Below are 18,536 nucleotides of genomic sequence, written 5' to 3'. Positions count from 1 at the left end.
CCCAGCCATTTAAAATTATTTTTAGCTTGTAGGACACACAAAAATAGGTGGCAGGCAAGATTTGTCTCAACTAAAGTAGTTTGCCAGTCTCCAACCTACAGTGTTAGAAAGAAGCACAGCTTCGTGGCCCCAGAGCTCTTGGAATAATGCGGAAAACATGGAGAAGGTACAGCCAGGGGGACCACCAAGAATGAAGTCAGGGGAGGTGCATGATTCTTCTGACAAGAAAACCTAGCCAAATACAATGCTGAAAAAAAGCCTGTGTACCCTTTAGCAAACACACACACACACACACACACACACACACACACATTTCACAAATTGTATTTGAAAAGCAATCTAACCACAGAAAAATAGGCATGATAAATGTATCAGCTATGCATAGATGGATAGACAGATATAAATATGTATGAAATGGAAATATATATATATATGAAAAGTTTCAACCTCATTACAAATCAGAGCGCATTAAAGCAGCCTGGTATCATTTTTACCTATCAAGTTGATAAAAATCAAATAGAAGACCAATGTCTAGAAAAGTTAATGAGGACATAATCATTTGCATATAGCTGGTAGCAAGCCATACTATAATAATCCATTCTATCAAGAGAATTTTTCCTATTTGGATAAATTGATATACACAAAAGTTATGTGTAAAGAAATACATTATTGCAATGCTATTTGTTATGGAAAGGCATTTGAATTAATTAAATGTTTAACTGTAGAGGATTGATTACATATGGGATGTTTACGTGATAGCGCCCTATGTGGCCAATAAAATCACTGATAGATTTTATTGTCACATCAAAAAATCTTTAAAATTTATATTCAGGGAAACAAGCAGGTTAGAAAGCCATACATATGGAATGATCTCAAGCACTTAAAAACTTGGAGCATGGGTCATCAGAAGGCTTGCTTCCTGCAGCAGCCAGCACCCACTGGAGAATTGGATAAACATACGTCTGTGTGCCTTCGACCATCATGGGAATCCCAGTGTAGAAACACAGGCTGAGAGAAGCAGCCAGGGGTGCATGAGAGCATGCACCCCTGGCCATCAGAGAAGCCCCAGTGTAGCTGTACAGGTCTGGATAAGCCCACTCCATGCCCTGCTACCTCCCTGGAAACCTGGGGCTACCCAATTCCCCTACACCACAGAAGGGCAGCCAACATGGAAAGTTTCAGGGACCCTACAACTGGTTTGTTGTGAGGAACCCAAGAGAATGTCAAGATGAAGGAGCAAAAGGCAATCTCAGACCTCCTGTCAGACCTCCACACAGAACAAGTCTGGGAGATACAGTCATGGAAGAACATGGAAGTCACACACCTGAAATCTCTGAGAGGACAGCAACCAAAGTAAGGAAACAACTTCATGAGACTGTAAAAGTAGTTAGGTCAGAAATAATGTCTCAGGTAAAAGAAGAAATCACAAACATAATAAAAGAATTGCTGAGCATATCTAAAGAAGACATAGATTAACAAAAAGATGAGCATAAGAAAATGATGGGAACCTTGAATGAACAACACAGAAAGGAATTACAATTCATGGAACAGATTCAAAGAGATATTGAGGGAACTAAAATTTGGGCAAAAGCTGACAAATCACTTATAAAAGACTAAGATAGACTTTCAGACCTTGAAGACAGGATCACAGCGAGTGACTGTGAAAGGAGTCTTAAAAATAACATGGAACCAGGAAACAACAATTCAATGGCTGCAAGATGATGTAAAGAAAAATAATTTAAGACTTATAGGTACAGGGGCTGGGGATTTAGCTCAGCGGCATAAGCGCCTGCCTTGCAAGCAGGCAGTCGTGAGTTCGATCCCTGGTACCGATAAAAACGAAAAAGGCAAAAAAAAAAAAAAAAAAAAAAAAGACTGATGGGTATCAGCAAAAAAGCAGAGGTCAACATAAATTAAACAATAAGACTATTTAGAGAAGAAATAGCAGAAAATATCACTAACATGGAAAAAGGATTTGGCATACAGATAAGTGATGCATATAGAACTCCAACTAGCCATAACCTAAATAAATTTACACCCATATGATAAGCAAGTTACCAGAAATTTAGCACAAGAACAGAATATTAAACACTAATAGAGAAAAGAAACAGATCACCTACAAGGGAAAACCAACCAGAATCATGGCAGACTTATCGACACAATCCATCAAGTCAAGAAGGATTTGGAGTGAAGCATTTCAAATTCTGAAAGAAAACGCCTTCCAACTCGGATTGATGTATCCTGAAAAACTATGTTTTGAAACTGATGGAAAAATAAGATACTTCCATGACAAAGAACTGAAGGAATTCATGACCACCAAACCAACTCTACAGAGAGTGTAGAAGGATATTCTAGAGAGAGATAAAGATGACCATGTTTCCAAAAATAGCAGCAGAGGAGGATCAGCAAACAGGACAGGCCACTGAATGAAGAGGAACAGTGGGGAGCCAACAGTAGAGGACAGCAGGGCGAGACAGACAATGTATGTGGGTGTAACCATTAGTGTAGATGGCCTCAGGTCAGCAATAAAATAAACACAGGGAGAGAAATCAAGAAATAAGATCCATTGATACACTGTATACACATTTAACTGAAAAGGAAATTCATAGACTGAAATCAAAGGAGAGAAAACAGTTGTTCCGTGCAACAGAGGACCAGAAAAAAGCAAGGGTAATTTGCCCTTCAGCTGGAAAGGATAAGAAAGGTATGATATTTTCATACAACGGAAAGCAACCCAGCTATAAAATAGGGTAATCTTGAGGCTCTTATAGGTAGATGGATGCAACTGGAGATCTTGCTCATGGGTGAAATGGTTTGGACTCACATGGGTGAACACCAAGTTGTCTCCCTAGCATAGAAAACTGAGGTAGTTAGTGGGATCCAAAAAGCACAATAGATATTATGAAAATGATAGGAGAGGAAATGCCTAAAAAGGAAAAGTGGTACCACCATTAATTTCCTATTATCTTGTTTTGGATTCATACTTTATTTCCATAATTTTGTTAGGCTTCATTTTATTCTGTCTTGTTTTGATTTTATTGTGGCTGGTGTTATGGGAAGCTGCTTTGAAGACAGCAAGATATATTACAGTGACGATTGTTGATTTCCTATTATCTTGCTTTGAAGTCTTATATTGCTTTTATTCTTTTGTTTTGATTGATTTTAGTCTGTTTTGTGTTTTGTTTGATTTTATTGTATGTGATGATATGGTCAGCTGTTTTGAGGAAAGCAAGGGATGTGATGGTAGCCATTGCTGATTTCCTGTTGTCTTGTTTTGAAGCTCTGTATTATATTGTTCTGTCCTGCTTTGCTTTGTTTTGCTTTATTCTCTTTAAAAGAAAAGAAAATTAAAACATGTATATATAGTCTGTAGTATGTAGTGGGTGTGTACATAAGTTTGTGGAGCTAAGACTGAGTGGGCATACACTAATGGTTTAATAGAGATATTCTCTCTGTGTGAGTGTATCAGATTGTAGGTTACAGATTCGTGTAAATACTACTATTTGACTATTATGAGGTGGAATAATATGATACATGTTATTTGCACTTGGTTTCTTATGCTTTTAAGGTTAATCAATGTTAGTATGTTTACTTTTATTCCTGTATGATTTCTCATTGTATAAATGTACTACATGCACACTGCTATGAACAATATTGCACGTGCCGTCTGGTGTACAGGTACAGAATTGATTTAGACTAACATAGGTAAACTGTAAGGAATAAGCACATTTTAACTTTATTAGGCAAGGCCAAAATATATAACAAAATTCATACTCCTGGTAGAATTATAATATTTATTCTTCCACAGTTCTGAAAAATACTTAGACTTTATATGATTAAATAATGCTTTTTTTCTTCCTGTTGTTTCTCTAGAGCTCTGATTGCTTACATGCTAAATCTTTCCATTGTATCCTCTCTATACTTAAATCTGTTTCATAGTTTTCCATTTAGTTATTTATTTTTTGTTTATTACTTATTTTTGGTCTCTGAATTGTATCTTCGATAATGTATTTGCCTCTCTACCACTAATTATCTCCTTGGCTACATATGATGTAATTTTTAACCATTTATTAAAGGCTTAATTAATTACATGTCCCATTTGTGTAAGTTATTTTTGGTGCTTTCTGAACAGGTTTGCTAATTTCCCATGTTTATTATCACTGGCTCAAACTTAATCATCTTTCATTATTTTGAAAAATATTAAATAATCATGTTATACAAAATTGGATTTGCATTCAGTCCTGCTAATTGTTTATTCACTATAAATCAGGACCACTTTAAAATAAAGCATCTTTGAGAGGTACTTTGTATAGACAGAGGATCAAAGAGTTGGAGTCAAAAAATTTGCACAAAAGTCCAGGTGTCGTAGTGCACACCTGTAATACCAGCACTTGGGAGGCTGAGGCAGGAAGATTTCTGTGAGTTTGAGGCCATCCTGGGCCACATACGTGAGCTTAAGGCCAGCCTGGACTACATAGTGAAACTCTGTTTCAAAAATTCAAAAATGAAAACAATATATCTATGTGAAGGTTAACTATGTTAAACTATGTTAAAGTGTTAACACTTTACCTAGAGTTTCTTTTTTACCACTTCATTTATAAATCAAGTTAACACAAATACGCTTTCTGCCTCTTCTTTACTCAGACTTTCTTTATTCTTTGTTTGCCCTTCCACTGAGGGTGTATTCTTAGAGGGCTTAGCTTTTTTGTATGGATCTTACATTAAACTTCTAAATTTGCCTATACTCCACGTTATGGCTCATACCTAGGTGCCTCTCCCAAAGCCTCATTGCTCGCAGCTGGGGCTTTGGGGAGGTGCTGGATCATGGGTTAGTGTACTGATGAGTTTAAGCTAAATGTCATGTTTGGGGGTGAAGCCTGGTTGGAGAAGGTGGTTGGAGAAGGCGTGACCTGGAAGGATGTACTTGTCTTCCTCTTTCCTTGACTGTTTGTTACTTCCTATCTGCCATGACATAAGCAAGTCTCTTCCGCCATGGCCCTGTGCCATGCTGCCCTGCTTTAAAGCCAGCAGTCTGTGAACTGGGGCTTCTACAACCGTGAGCTAAAACAGACCTCCTTTCCTTTAATTGTGGATGTCAGGTTCTATGTGCCAGTGATGAGAAAGTAACTAAGATACTTCCTATTGGTCTGCTTACGCTGCCATAGTAAACTATATATTGACTATAAGCCATAGAAATTTACTTTCTCAGTGTCAGAGGCTGAAGTCTCAGCTCAGGGTGTTTCTGTGGTGGGTGCCAGATCAGAGACCTCTTCATGACTTGCAGATGGATGCCTCTTTATTGTATCTTCAAAGCACACACACACACACACACACACACACACACACACACACACACATACACGAGAAAGGGGAGAGAAACAGAGAACGGGATCTACATCCTTTTAAACACCAGTCCTACTGGATTAGGAATCCATCCACCTTCACAGCTTTGTTGAACCTTAATTGCTACCTAAAAGCCTTGTCACCAAATATAGTCATACTGTGTTTAGGACTTCAGGGTATCAACTGGGAATGGGTGAGGCTCGAGTCTCTTCATACCATGCACCAACTTTAATCTCCTGATTCCTTTGCATGTAAGGTATGAAATGAAAACTTGAAGTCATCAGAATGCTGCAGACATCTTTCTGCAGTATTTAGTACAAATTATAGGCCACAATTTGTACTTTCCCTTCATGGTTAGTCACTTTTGGGAAGCTCATCTGTCTACTTACTGATTAAAATTTTCATCCTACCAGATATCTTAGTTACTTTTTTTTGCTGCTCAGACAAAATACTTGACACTCAAAGTTACAGGACGAAAGGTTATTTGGCTCACAGTTTGCAGAGGTTTCAGTCCATAATTGGCTGTGTCCAAGGCAGAGTAGCACGGCAGACAGACACTGCAGAAGAGAAATGGTTCATCCCTTGTTTCTAAAGGTAACCACTCCAGTGGGATCTTGCATCATTGCTGTACACAGTACTTCAGTGTCTGAATAATTCACAATGGTTTGATCCATTGTACTGTTTGTGGGTACATGGTGATTTCTGCTTGGGAAAATTAAGAAACATGTTTCTGTAAACATTTTCATACCAAGTTTTAATTCACTGATGCATTTCAGAATTGTATATGATTAGGAATCAAATTGATAAGTCATAGGATATATTTATATTCAAATTGAAAATATAGTGCCAGGTTTTTGAGAGTCTCATTAATTTAGTAACTGCAGTTACTATATGAAAATTCCAAGTCACTTCACAACTTTACAAATGTTACCTGGGAATAGTTGGTATCATGACTATTTTAATTTTAGTTGTACTAATACATGATTAACAGAATCTCACTAAGGTATTAATTAGCACTTTCCTGATTACTTTCCTATGCTTTAAATTTTAAGGTTTAAATTTTTAATTAAAATTCTAATTTGTACTCTTTACCATATAAGTTGTTGATATTTGTAGAGTTTTTAAAAAGATATTTAATGTCTCTTGGGCATTTTTTAGAGTTAAAGATATGTTGTTCTACATTTTATTTGTATATTCATTTCTAATAAAATTTCATTATAGTCAGAAAATGTTGTGGATGGTAAAAATATTTGTCAGTTATAGACATTTGTTGTGAAACCGTTTATGACTTTTTGTTGTTACAGTTTCCAGATGCTGCTGTGTAGAGATGGTGAATTTTTAGAATTGTTCTCTCTGCTATGTATAAAATCAGTTAATTAACTTTGTGCATATCTCTATTCTTACTGATTTTTGTTGGCTTGATTTATCAAATACTAGCAGAATGTGTTAAACCATCTCACTAAGCTACTAGACGTGACTTTCATCGGCAATTCTCTACATATTGTCATGGGTGTGAGAGAAACACTGGTGACTAGATTGTTTTTGTAGTTTCTGTGCCTTACATGTGAGCACCATAAGGCCACTGCAAGAATCAGACTCAACAGAGCTGAGTCCTGGCTCTGCTACCGAGTACTATAAAGGAGGAAGGGCACGCACCCTTCTTTGCTGAATTTCCTGGGCAGAGGAAGCAGCATGGGTGGAAATTACAGGGTGATGATATGAAAAAATGAATAAAACAGAAAAATAACCTTCCCAGTGTGTGCCTAATACTAAAAGACATTTTCTGAGCTTATTGTGATACTGTCATTTCTAGGAGTCTTCAAGAAAGTCTTAGACTACTAACTATGAGTGAAAATAGGCCGAGTTTGTAAATCTATCTTTCTCTGAGGCCTACTGGGATGGGCCCAACAGAAGCGCCAGTGCATTCACCTGATCTTCATTGAGAAGGGAGCCTTCTAATGCAGCCTTGACACCCATTCCTGGGTGCCCTCCTGGGTGCTGCCTGAGGTGCAGCTCCAGCTGGATGTGGTCTAGCTCCACTCTTCAGCCCCAGTGAAACAGCTAAAAGAGAAAAGTCAGAGGTCAGTCCCAAGCTGACCCCACAGGTCGAACGATATACCCCAGTACATAGGACTCTGAGGACAAATTCCGGGCAGACATTCTTGCAATGAATGTTGCAATGAATTATTTGCTTATTCTAACAAATATTTTTTGAATTCTTTCCTTTGGTAAGACACAGGGTGAGGATGCAATTCCCAAAGATAATATAAACAGTTTCTTGAGTACCCACTTCCAAGCTTCAAGAAATTGTTCATGTAGAACTCACAGAAGAGGCCTTTCTCTGGTGAATAAAAACAAGGTAGCGTCTTTGTTGTTCTTAAAAAGGGTATGAAAAAACACACTGAGAATTTTCAGCGCCACAAGTGTGGCCGCAGCATTATATGGAACACAACTATTGAGTGGGATTAGAAAACCCAGCCATCCTGTAGTGTTGTTCTTGGAAGAGGACAATAAACAGTGACAATTGTGAAACTTGATGGAACTGAGACCCAAAAACACTGTCTTCCTTTATTGTTCCTGCAACAGCCTTAATGAGAAAGAGCCTGCTTGTACCAGTGTTTGGTGCCTGTTGCCTGGTGTCAATTGAACAGTTATTTCTTATTTCTGTTTTGTCTGCAAGTCATCTCATTACTGCTCTTCTCATTCTATATTCTTGATACTTTTTAAGCCATAGTTTTAATCATGTACCTTTCTCTAGCCCATCAATAGATGACCATTGTCTATAGAAAATCACTCTTTAACCATCACCTCTGCCCTCCAGCACCTCATAGCCACCCTGTGCCATGTCCCACACTATGATACACATTTCTGGGTATTGCCTTTTGTACCACTTCTCCCCAGCACACCTACAATTCCTCTTCCCTGACTTCGTCCATCACCATGACCTGTGTGGAATATTTTATTACCCAATACTTTGTATCAGATCCCTCAATAATCAACAGGAAATTTGATCTAGATTCAGATTAATAGATATTTAAGGAGTCCACTGGCCTGTATTAAACAGTAAAATTGGCCTCAGCATTATAAGATTAGGTTCTTCTTTACAGTCTAGACCAAGACACAGAAGGCAGAACATAACACAGAGCAGAGATGCACCACCTAGAGGCATATCCTTGGGGACTAGAACGGCAGATACCATGCGGGCCCAGCAGCCCTGTGACTTGCTGCACCTGGTGAAAGTGTTGGTGGAAGAAGGGAACAGGACTTGATGTTGGATCTGAAGTTATGCTCAGGGCGGAAAGTGGGGAAGGACGCTGACATGGGCAAATGGAACATGAATAAAGACGAGCCTTCTGTGTCACCTAGTCAACCTTCTCTTATTTCAAGACTGAATTCTTCTCAGCTTCATAGCTACAATTTCTTTTGCTGATTTTTCTTACATTATTACAATATTACTCAGAGTCAGTCTTGAATTTTAGTTACTTAGTTATAATTTCTTTTTGTTGAGGGCCCAGTAAGTCTGAGGAGTTAAATCTTACGAAAAGTTATCTGACCTAATCTCTCTATCAACCTGAGAGGAAGCAGTCTATTGTTATAAGCAATATGTAGATGAGGAAACCAAGCTTCTAACAAGTATAACTAAACTAAAAGTATAAATTAAACTGTTGGTGGTTTCAGACTCCTGCAGACAGAGGTTCCGATTTAGTGGGATTTAACTGGAATTTTTATGTGCATTTTGTCAAAGCACCAAAATGAATGAGAACAACAGTTTTAGTAGCACTGTACCCGGCCCTGTTCACTTCTAGATATGTCTGTCCTTGGGGCTGAGGGACTTTTCACTTAATGCTGTATTTTACGAATTCAATGATGGTAATGTCTCACATACTATAAATGTTACAAAAAATCCTTTATTTGGCTGATAGTACTGTAATGAAAGTGAGGATTCACAGTTTTGTGAAAGAAGGAAGCTTGATCTCTCAAGGATAAAACATTTTGTTCTCATTGTTAATGAGTTCTTACTTTAAATCACAAAGTTAAAAGACTTTGTGACCCCACATCTCCTCCAAACTGGGTCTTATACTATTGCTCTCTTTCTATTGTTAGTAAGTTTCTAGAAAGATTTTCAATTCATTTGTCTTGCTAACTGATGATGATCCCACAATACGAATCTAGCCAATGTCATTAGATAACTTAACTTCTCCTACACAAAAATGAGTGCTTTCTCTTCAGTTCCATGAGTCTATTGTAGTGCATTCTGTTTATCACCACACAACCTCTTTTGAACTGTAAAGTCCCCAAGAGTGGAAAAGGAGTCACCCGTGCCTCCACAATGAGAGGGCCTAACATACTGCTCTGCACAAAAAGATTCAGTCGCTTTTTGTGGAACAGATGAGTGGAGGAATAAACAAAGAAATAAGAATGGTTGAATGAAGATATGTGTCTTTCTTTCTCAGATGAGTCATCAGGAGTCTGTCAGTCTAACCACCATAACCCTTCCAGGGCTCAATTGCCTCCTATTTGTCACTGCTGTCCTGCTCCAAGCACTCTTATTACCCAAGATTTCTCTAATACCCATCTAATAATTCACTGAGCTGTGAGCTTTTGTGATAGTCTTTGAAGTTTGTGTTTGTCCACTACAGAAGCTGGATTTACTCTTTCAATATAGAAATCAAAACTCTCCTCTGGTTTCCATTTCATGCAGAACAAAGCTCAAATTCCACAGCTGCTTGCAGGGCTTTGTAAGAACGACCACTCCCCTTTCGGTCTACTGTCTAGCCCCTCTTACTTTCTAATCTCATCCCCAGCCTACTCCAGCCATCCTACCCAGATACACCAGGAAAGCTTCCACAGAGGGCCATCCGAGGCAGGTTTGTGTGTCTGGGTGCTCTTCAATCCATCAGTGCTGACTCCTCCACCCCTGTGAAGTCTTTGCTCAACTGGAACCTTCCCAGTGAGCCCAACCTCAGCCAGCATGTTTAGCATTATTCTCCTGATGGCCATTCGCCTTGATTTTGCTCTTCTAACATATGCTATATTATTCATGACTTTCATCGTTTATTGTCTTACATATATGATAATTCATGACTCATTACTTATGGTTTAACATGTAGTGTATTATTCATTGCTATCATTGTTTATGGTCTGACTCCACTAGAATGTAAATTTTCAAGGAGTTGATTGAATTTGTACATTGATATATTCTAATTGGATTGACAGTGTATGATAAATGCTCATCATGAACATGATCAATGCCCAGCAAATGTTTGGATGAATAAATAAATCTATGGCTGCTCTGATATATTCCCTGCTTACATGCCCTGACTAATAAGGCTTTAATAATGAAATATATATCTGCCACTTAATAGGTGCTGTTGAACAGATGGATGCATACGAGCCATAGTTCAATGGATCACGGTTGGAGGGTGGGGGATATGTCAGCTAATAACCAGTGTAGTTTATGTAAAACTTCTTGGTATTTATTTTTGCAAAAGCCTTTCTTGGAATTGGAGTGCTAAAATAGGATGTCATTGAGGCCTCTGTGGTTTTAGTGGCTATGACATTTGCCATCATTCTCAAGACAGGAGAAAGAGTGTGACATGGGTGCCTTAATTAATCCAATCCTGGGCAGAAGTGATGCCCTGACAAAAAAACAATCAGGAAATCTTGTAGACTGGCTTTCCCAAAATAACCCTGCTGTTGTTCCTAAGTACAGCAGAAACTCTAATTGGGGCAGACCTTGAGCTCATTTCAATAGACTCAGCATGCTTTTAGCTAACATCAAATCTAAAAGTTTCCCACGAGAACCTTCCATTAAATTTGCATTCTGCCAAACTACAGAAAAAAAGGCCCTGTAGTTTGCAAATACAGAAAATAGACATAACTATATTCCATTTTTGCAGACTCATGGGTAAATTTTCCAATCAAAAGTGATCTGTGTGATCTTATTTTTGATCAAAATATAATGTTTAACAGGTGGGCTGTTTTGGACTCAATCTTTGCCAGGTGCTGTGAAATCATGACAAATGATCATAGTACCTCTGTAAAAATGATTTCAAGTCACTCTACTTGACCTGTCATTCAGATTGGCCTTCACAGAAACTCATTTCCTAACCACACCCACTCTTGTGATGGAAGGTGGGTGCTTTCCAAATAGCTTGGCTCAACAAACCTGCTCCACTGGAATTACTTTGAATCATAGCTTGATTGACAAGTTTTAGAGAATAGGATTCAATAGTGGAGTAAATAACTCCACCAGGATTGTGCATGGACCCTTAAACTTGCCAATTTTAAAACACTAGTTCTGTGTCATGAGCGTACTTAAACAAGAATTAATTGGATTAATCCTCCTGAGTAATATTAAAAACTATTCATCATTGGGGCTGGGGGTTTAGCTCAGCGGCATAAGCACCTGCCTTGCAAGCAGGCGGTCGTGAGTTCGATCCCCGGTACCGATAAAAATGAAAAAGACAAAAAAAAATAAAAAAATAAAAAAAAATAAAAAATAAAAACTATTCATCATTATATCCATGCTGCAGAGTACTTTCTAGTACAAGATGACTATTTACAAATCTAGGGATCAATAAGTTAATTACAGATTTCTTGTAGACTCAGTAAGGGAAAATCACTATTTAAAATGGGCGTGATTCTCTACAAGATAACATAATAACAATAGTAACAAAATTATAATAATGATAATATTTTTCTCCCTACGTTGGTTTGCAGGAAACTCAGAGCTGTCCTTAACTATGGTAATTATCCATAGCCTAATCAGTTAATACATTTGTTTAACATTTTCCTTTATGATTTTTAATACTCTATTTCTATTTCAGGACCTTGCTGTATTTTCCAGAACTGCAGTGTCTTTTAGTTTCAAAATTATTTTTGGATATAAATTGAGTATAAATGCAATAACAAAAAAGGAACAAATTAGGTATACTGTATTTCTTGAATTTTCTATTAGAAAAAATAAAGTAAAATAATTGCTTTTAGAACTAAAATATATTTAACATTTATTTCATATGACAAATGAAAAAGAAAAAGTTCTTTCATCTTGATAAGCATTTCCCTATACATTCTGTATTCAGTGCTCTGTCTTCAGTTAAGAAATGATGAAGAAGAGTCCAGATTGGGACACAAACACTCCCACTGGCAAAATAAGATAATGTGGTGATGACTCCATTTGTATGAAATATCCATAATCAACAACCCCAAAGAGACAGAAAGCAGATAAGTGGTTGCCAGGAAGTAGTGAGGAATGCGGAGTGACTGATTAGGGAGTACGGACTTCCCTTGGGGTGATGAAAATCTTCTGGAACTAGACCTCAGTTACATTGCACAACACTGTTTATGTATTAAATGTCACCAGTGGCATTTGTTGTGTTATGTGTATTTTACAAAGCAATATAAAAAATTAAAACAAGAACCCCTCAAAAAAGAAAAACTCAGTGTGATAAGGACAAATGATTCATTTACTGGTTCAGCAACTATCTACTAAGTGCTGACTGTGTGTCAGTCACTTTACTGGGTACTGGGATGAAAGACTGAGAGCAGCCAGGCATGATATTTGTGTGATGCAGTATTATCCAGGAAAGTTTATCTTCAAATGTTACAGGGGAAAGAAATTACATTATCAAGAAATGTGGCATAAGAACCAATACTACACTTCCAAAACTGCTATACATATTTAATGCAATCTCAATCAAAACACCAACAGTATTCCTCAAGGAACTAGAGAAAACAAGTCTAAAATTCATGTCGGTACAGAAGACACCCAGGATAGCAAAACCAATTCTGCGCAACAAGGGCGAGGCAGAGGGTAACATAATCCTTGACTCGAAGTTATACCAGAGTTACTGCGCTATAACATAGTACTGGCAAAACACAGACTTGATGATCAAAAAAACAAACACCTTCACTGGAAGAAGGATAGCTGCTTTAATGAATGACTCTTGGAAAACTGGCTTCCACATTCTGAAGATTAAACCTAGACCCATGTCTCTCACCATGCACTACACTAAATTGAAATGGATCAAAGTTCTAAATATTAAAACAGAAAAAAATCTTCTGGAAGATAAAATATGTAAAACTCTTGAAGACACAGGTGTAGGCCAGGACTTTATGAGCAAAACCTGAATTGCACAGGAACTATCACAAAGAATCAACAACTGGGACCAAATCTTTTAAAAAGCTTCTGCACAACAAAAGAAAGCACCAACAGAGTGAAGAGACAGCCTGTAGAATGGAAAAAAATTCCCAGCTACTTCTCAAAGAAGTAATATCTAGAATATATAAAAAACAAAAACTCAGACTCCCTCAACTTAAAGACCCAATCTAAAAATGGGCATCTGAAAAGAATAAACACTTCTAGGTAAGAGGAGGGAGAACAAATAAGTATATGAAAAAATGTTCAACATCCGTGGTCATTCAAGAGATAAAAATTAAAACAACACTGAGATTTCATTTCATGCCATAAATCACTCAACCAAAAGCAAATATTGGTGAGACTGTGGAGAAAAAGGAGCCCTTCTCCACTGTTGGTGGGAGTATAAATTGGTGCAATATGGAAATCATTGTGGAGATTCCTCAAAAAAAACTAAAACTAGAGGCTCAATTTGAGCCAGCTATTTTCATTGTCAGTATCATCCTGAAACTGTTAAAGCATCATACACAGAGGTATATGCATATCCATGTTTTTAATAACACAATTTATGATAGTTATGCCTTGGAAACAGCCCATATGCCCATTATGAGATGAATAGATAAAGAAATATAGTATTTATATGCAGTGAAAGACTATTTTCCCATAAAGAAGGATTAATTTAGGATTTTTTAGGTAGATGGATATATCTCAAGACTATAATTTTAAGTGAAATAAATTAGGCACACAAGTTAAACTGTTGCATTGTTTCTCTTATTTGAGAAACCCAAGGGGCAAATCTGGAGCAACGTGGAAGTACCAAGAACTTGTTCAAATGGGAAGAAGATGGGGGTGGGGAAGACTAAGAAAAAGGGATTTTTAAAAACAGAGGATAGAAGGGAAAAGGTAGAAACAAAGATTTTGCAAGTGGAGAGTGAAAGGGAGGCTTGAAGGAAATGAAGGGGAATGGGGATGGAAAGAATTAAGGTATATCATGTCCTCTTTCTCCACCGTGTGGTGGTGTCCCACTGACTCGGTGGGAAGAGCTTAACAAAGTCTCTTCCTCGGTGAGCTCACCTACGAGCCTTTCTTCCATTCTTGACCAGTAATCGGTCATCAGAATGAAGCCAGTACTGCAATGACTGCTGCATTTCTCTGTAATTAATTAAAACCTATGTCTACAGTCTAGAAAAACACAGGTATAGTAGTTCTGTTATCCTTAACCAACACTTCTTTGCTCCATTTCAAATTGTAAGAGTGAAGTAATGATAGAAAGACCAAGAAAGCTACCAGTTATTAAGTCTGTACTCCGGATCAGGTATTATCAAGCACTTAGCATATATATTACATTTCTTTACGTGTGTGGTACTAGCGATTCAACCCAGGCCTTTGACACAGAACTACCTTCCCAGACCTTTTTATTTTTCATTTTGAGACAGGGTTTTGCTACATTGTTCAGAGTAGGCTTAAATACGTGATCAGGTCCTGCGATTATACATATATGCCACCGTGTAGATCTTTATTTTTAAGGCTCTGAGTAAATTAGCACATTATTTCTAAAATACAAGTAAGCAGGATTCAAAATCGGGCCCCTCATCCTACCAAGATTCACACTCATCCAGCTGCACTGACATCTTTCCAATTGTAATCATGTGTGCAACTCTTTTGGGATTATTGTGCAAATGTGGGTAGGCTAAGCCAGTGTTTTAATGCTTCCTTTCAATGAGCTCATTTTTCTATTGCATAAGTTATGAATATGAACAGAAATCAGTACAACTATTAGACAACTATAAAAATGACACACAAAGCAACATCACTAAATTCTTGTGACAAATCTACTGGGGATCTAAATTTTATACTGTTCTAGCTATTCAGAAAAGAGGATATTATAGAACTGGGCAGACAGCTCAACGGTACAGCACTTACAGCTCATGTGCATGGTTCTGGGTTTGTTAATCTAGCACTGAAAAAAAGGAATTAGAAATGTCAGAGAGATATTAAAAGACCTGCATATACTAAGAGATGATTTGAGATGATTATTTTGGAGAACACAAAGTAGTTGTCTTTCATTGTCTGATTCATTGTTATTTGCTGTTCTGAACAACCTTAAGACTTTTTGTGTATTCCTGGCAACAACATATCGAAGAAGTCATTGAAATCTAGACTGTGGTACTTCTATTAACTGAGACTGATACATCATGAAATCTCTCTATGTGTTGAGCACACTGACATTTGTATCCACAGCTATGATAGCAAGCAGTGTGCAGCATTCAAATTGTTTCTTCTACAGGAGTTATCTAGTAAGGTCAAGTGTGGACTTTCCTCTTCTCAGGCTGCTCCTGGAGCAGAATACAGGAAAAGACAATTCAAATCTGAAATAACGTGGTATTTATTGGACTTTACCTAAAGAAGAAAAGCTTGATATTGATTCCAACAAGGGCACTTATATCATCCAGGAGGCCACCATGTGAATATGACTGTAACTGGAGTGACACAGCTCAAAGACTGTGAAGGAATCATGGTTCTGAGTCAACAAGCAGAGTTCACACAGATCCAAGGCACAAGCAGGGCAGGCCAAGCTAGCCCCGGCCCTAACCATAACCCTAACACTTAGCCTAACCTAACCCTAACCCTAACCCTAACCTTAACCCTAACATGCCAACTGATTCGGTTTCCGATGAAGAGAGAAGGAGGCAGCCAGTGCATAAGCAAAGTTAAGACACAGCATCATGGTCTCTTCCACAAAAACCAGCAGAACTGTGGCTCTTTGGAGCCAGAGACTTGCAAGGTAAGAAAACTAGAGATCATGTTACACAGTCCTCTAGAGATTAATGTGTAAAGCAGCGATGCTAATGACAGTCTGGCTAACCCCTCCTTTGTCTCTAAAATGAGCAGTGGGGCTGAGAATTCTCTAAGTCTGTAATGGCATGTATTAACCCATCTGAATGTTTACTGTTTCATATTTGTGCTGCCTTTGAATGAGAAAGAGGGGGAGAAATGAAGAAAAACAAGCTTAGCCATAAGAAGAAATTGTAGATCTTCTTGTCCCAACAAATGGATAAAAATGTCAACATTGTTTTTTATGACTTAGCAAATGTCTTTCATAAACATTGTTGAAAACACATTTCCTGGATCTCTTTATTACTTTGAAAAAAAAAAAAAAAGATTACTGATCAGAAGGAGTTGATCAGGAAAGAGGATTAAAAGGAAATCAGGTCTCAGGTTTAATAAAATTACTGGTTGTCTTTTTAAGTTTCATAATGCAGTAAATGTATTTTGAGACATATGATGGGAAAAGTGTAGAGAAATGAGGCAACGTGTCTGACAGATACAAAACTAAAAGGTGCAGATATTAAAACTTAAACCTGCTTCAATTTACGAACTTAGCTGTTTTAACCGAACCCTCAAGCCCTCTCTAAATTCTTTCGTGTGTTGGCGTATCTGGTCAATGGAAATGGCCTACCTGCTACCAATACTGCATTTAAATCTCTATGAATTCATGAAACAACTGTGTGGAGAAGACACGATGACAATTTTTGCCACCATTTTTAGGATATTGCAAAACTTTATGAATAGCAAATGGTCCTGCTCCTCTGCAAATGACAACACAGGGTCTCGGGTGGTAACTAGCAATTAGAAATTCTGGACCCCATTTCCAATCTCCTGTGATATTCCCTACAGTAACTTTTGACAATATTTTTCGAAAATAAAGCTCAACTGATTGCTATCCGATGTCTTTTATTGGTGCTCCTTGACTACACTGGAATATTTACTTTTAAAAGCTGCTATTTGGGGAATGAATTCTTCTTCAAAGTAGACTGCCCAATTCATTTGTCTTGCTACCTTGTATTCAAGGCAATTTGTAGGTAACCCAAGCACATCCTCAGCATCCCTCAATTCAGTGAATTTCACCCACTGAGCAAAAGAAAATGAACAGTTTTGTTCCTCAGGGTGTCACAGTGTCCTAGATGCCCTTAGACAAGCAGGAGACTCAGAGAGTCATGCTTCGGTTACTATATCTTTTCTGAGTTGTTGCAGCAGTCGTGAATGTAGTCTCCTTCCAATCACCTCACCAACTCTGCAGCCCAGTCCATTCTCCACACTACAACAAGGGTAAGTGGGTTAAGACATAAATCAGTTATTGCCACTCCCCTGTTTACACCCCACCACTCCTTTTTATTGATAGTAAAATAATTTCTTTGCAGTTCTCCACGGAAAATGCCATGCCTGCCTCTTCCTCTTCCACCTCTTCTTGTCCAAGTCTCCCCTTTGTTCACTGGCTCCAGCACTGACTTTCCTGAGGACTGTCACCATGCTGACAGTGCCAGCCCTTTGGTTTTCGTGCTTGCTGCTCCATCCCTCTAAACATGTCCTCAGCTCCTTGTATGTTCTCCACGTCTCACTTATTTTCATTTCAAAGTCCTTTCCTTGAACAGTCTGCAGCCATAGCTCCCAAATTCCAGAAAGTCTTAGAAAACCTTTCTTTCTTTCTTTCTTTCTTTCTTTCTTTCTCTTTCTTTCTTTCTTTCTTTCTTTCTTTCTTTCCTTTCTTTTCTCCTTCCTCCCTTCTTTCTTTTTGTTTCTGTTTATTGACCTGTATACAGAGATGCATATTTCTTTGAGTTTGGATTACACTGCAAGTTTCATGCAGACGAAACCCCACTTGTTCCACCTGCCACTCTGTACTTTCTGTGTGTCATGGTGCCTTAATATTAAACACATTACAGAAATCTCTTATCTAAACCTGTCTATAGGATGGCAGCAGCCATTTGCATCTTATAAACTTGGACAGATTAGATGAGTTTAATGTATGTGATGGCGCTACAACTTCACTCACTCTCATCTGTGCATTATTTTACTGAGACAAATAAAAGCATTCTGTCAAACCTTTGAAAATGAGTTACTATGGTTGGATCACGTATATCTTTTTAACGTTGCTTGAAGCTTAGATATAATACCAACAGATGGACATTCTAGAAAAGCAGCCTTCTTATCACTATAAGCTATGAAGTATTAAAGTCTTAAGTATTCTCCAACAATACACTATACTGATGCC

The 18,536-nt window shown here is 37.9% G+C and overlaps 1 long non-coding RNA gene across 1 annotated transcript; it reads right to left on the bottom strand.

Moving 5' to 3' along the window:
- Positions 1-3,780: 3,780 nt before the first annotated feature.
- On the bottom strand, positions 3,781-7,414 carry LOC134472848 (uncharacterized). The gene is made up of 2 exons (XR_010042824.1): positions 7,273-7,414; positions 3,781-6,045 (listed from the first exon to the last, which is right to left on the bottom strand). It is a non-coding gene; the product is annotated as an uncharacterized LOC134472848 (long non-coding RNA).
- Positions 7,415-18,536: the final 11,122 nt, after the last annotated feature.

This window comes from Cavia porcellus, unplaced genomic scaffold (assembly GCF_034190915.1).
Source record: "Cavia porcellus strain 051 isolate PalLab524CR breed Dunkin Hartley unplaced genomic scaffold, mCavPor4.1 scaffold_25, whole genome shotgun sequence".
Taxonomy (NCBI): domain Eukaryota; kingdom Metazoa; phylum Chordata; class Mammalia; order Rodentia; family Caviidae; genus Cavia; species Cavia porcellus.
This window is presented reverse-complemented; position numbering and strand designations above follow the sequence as displayed.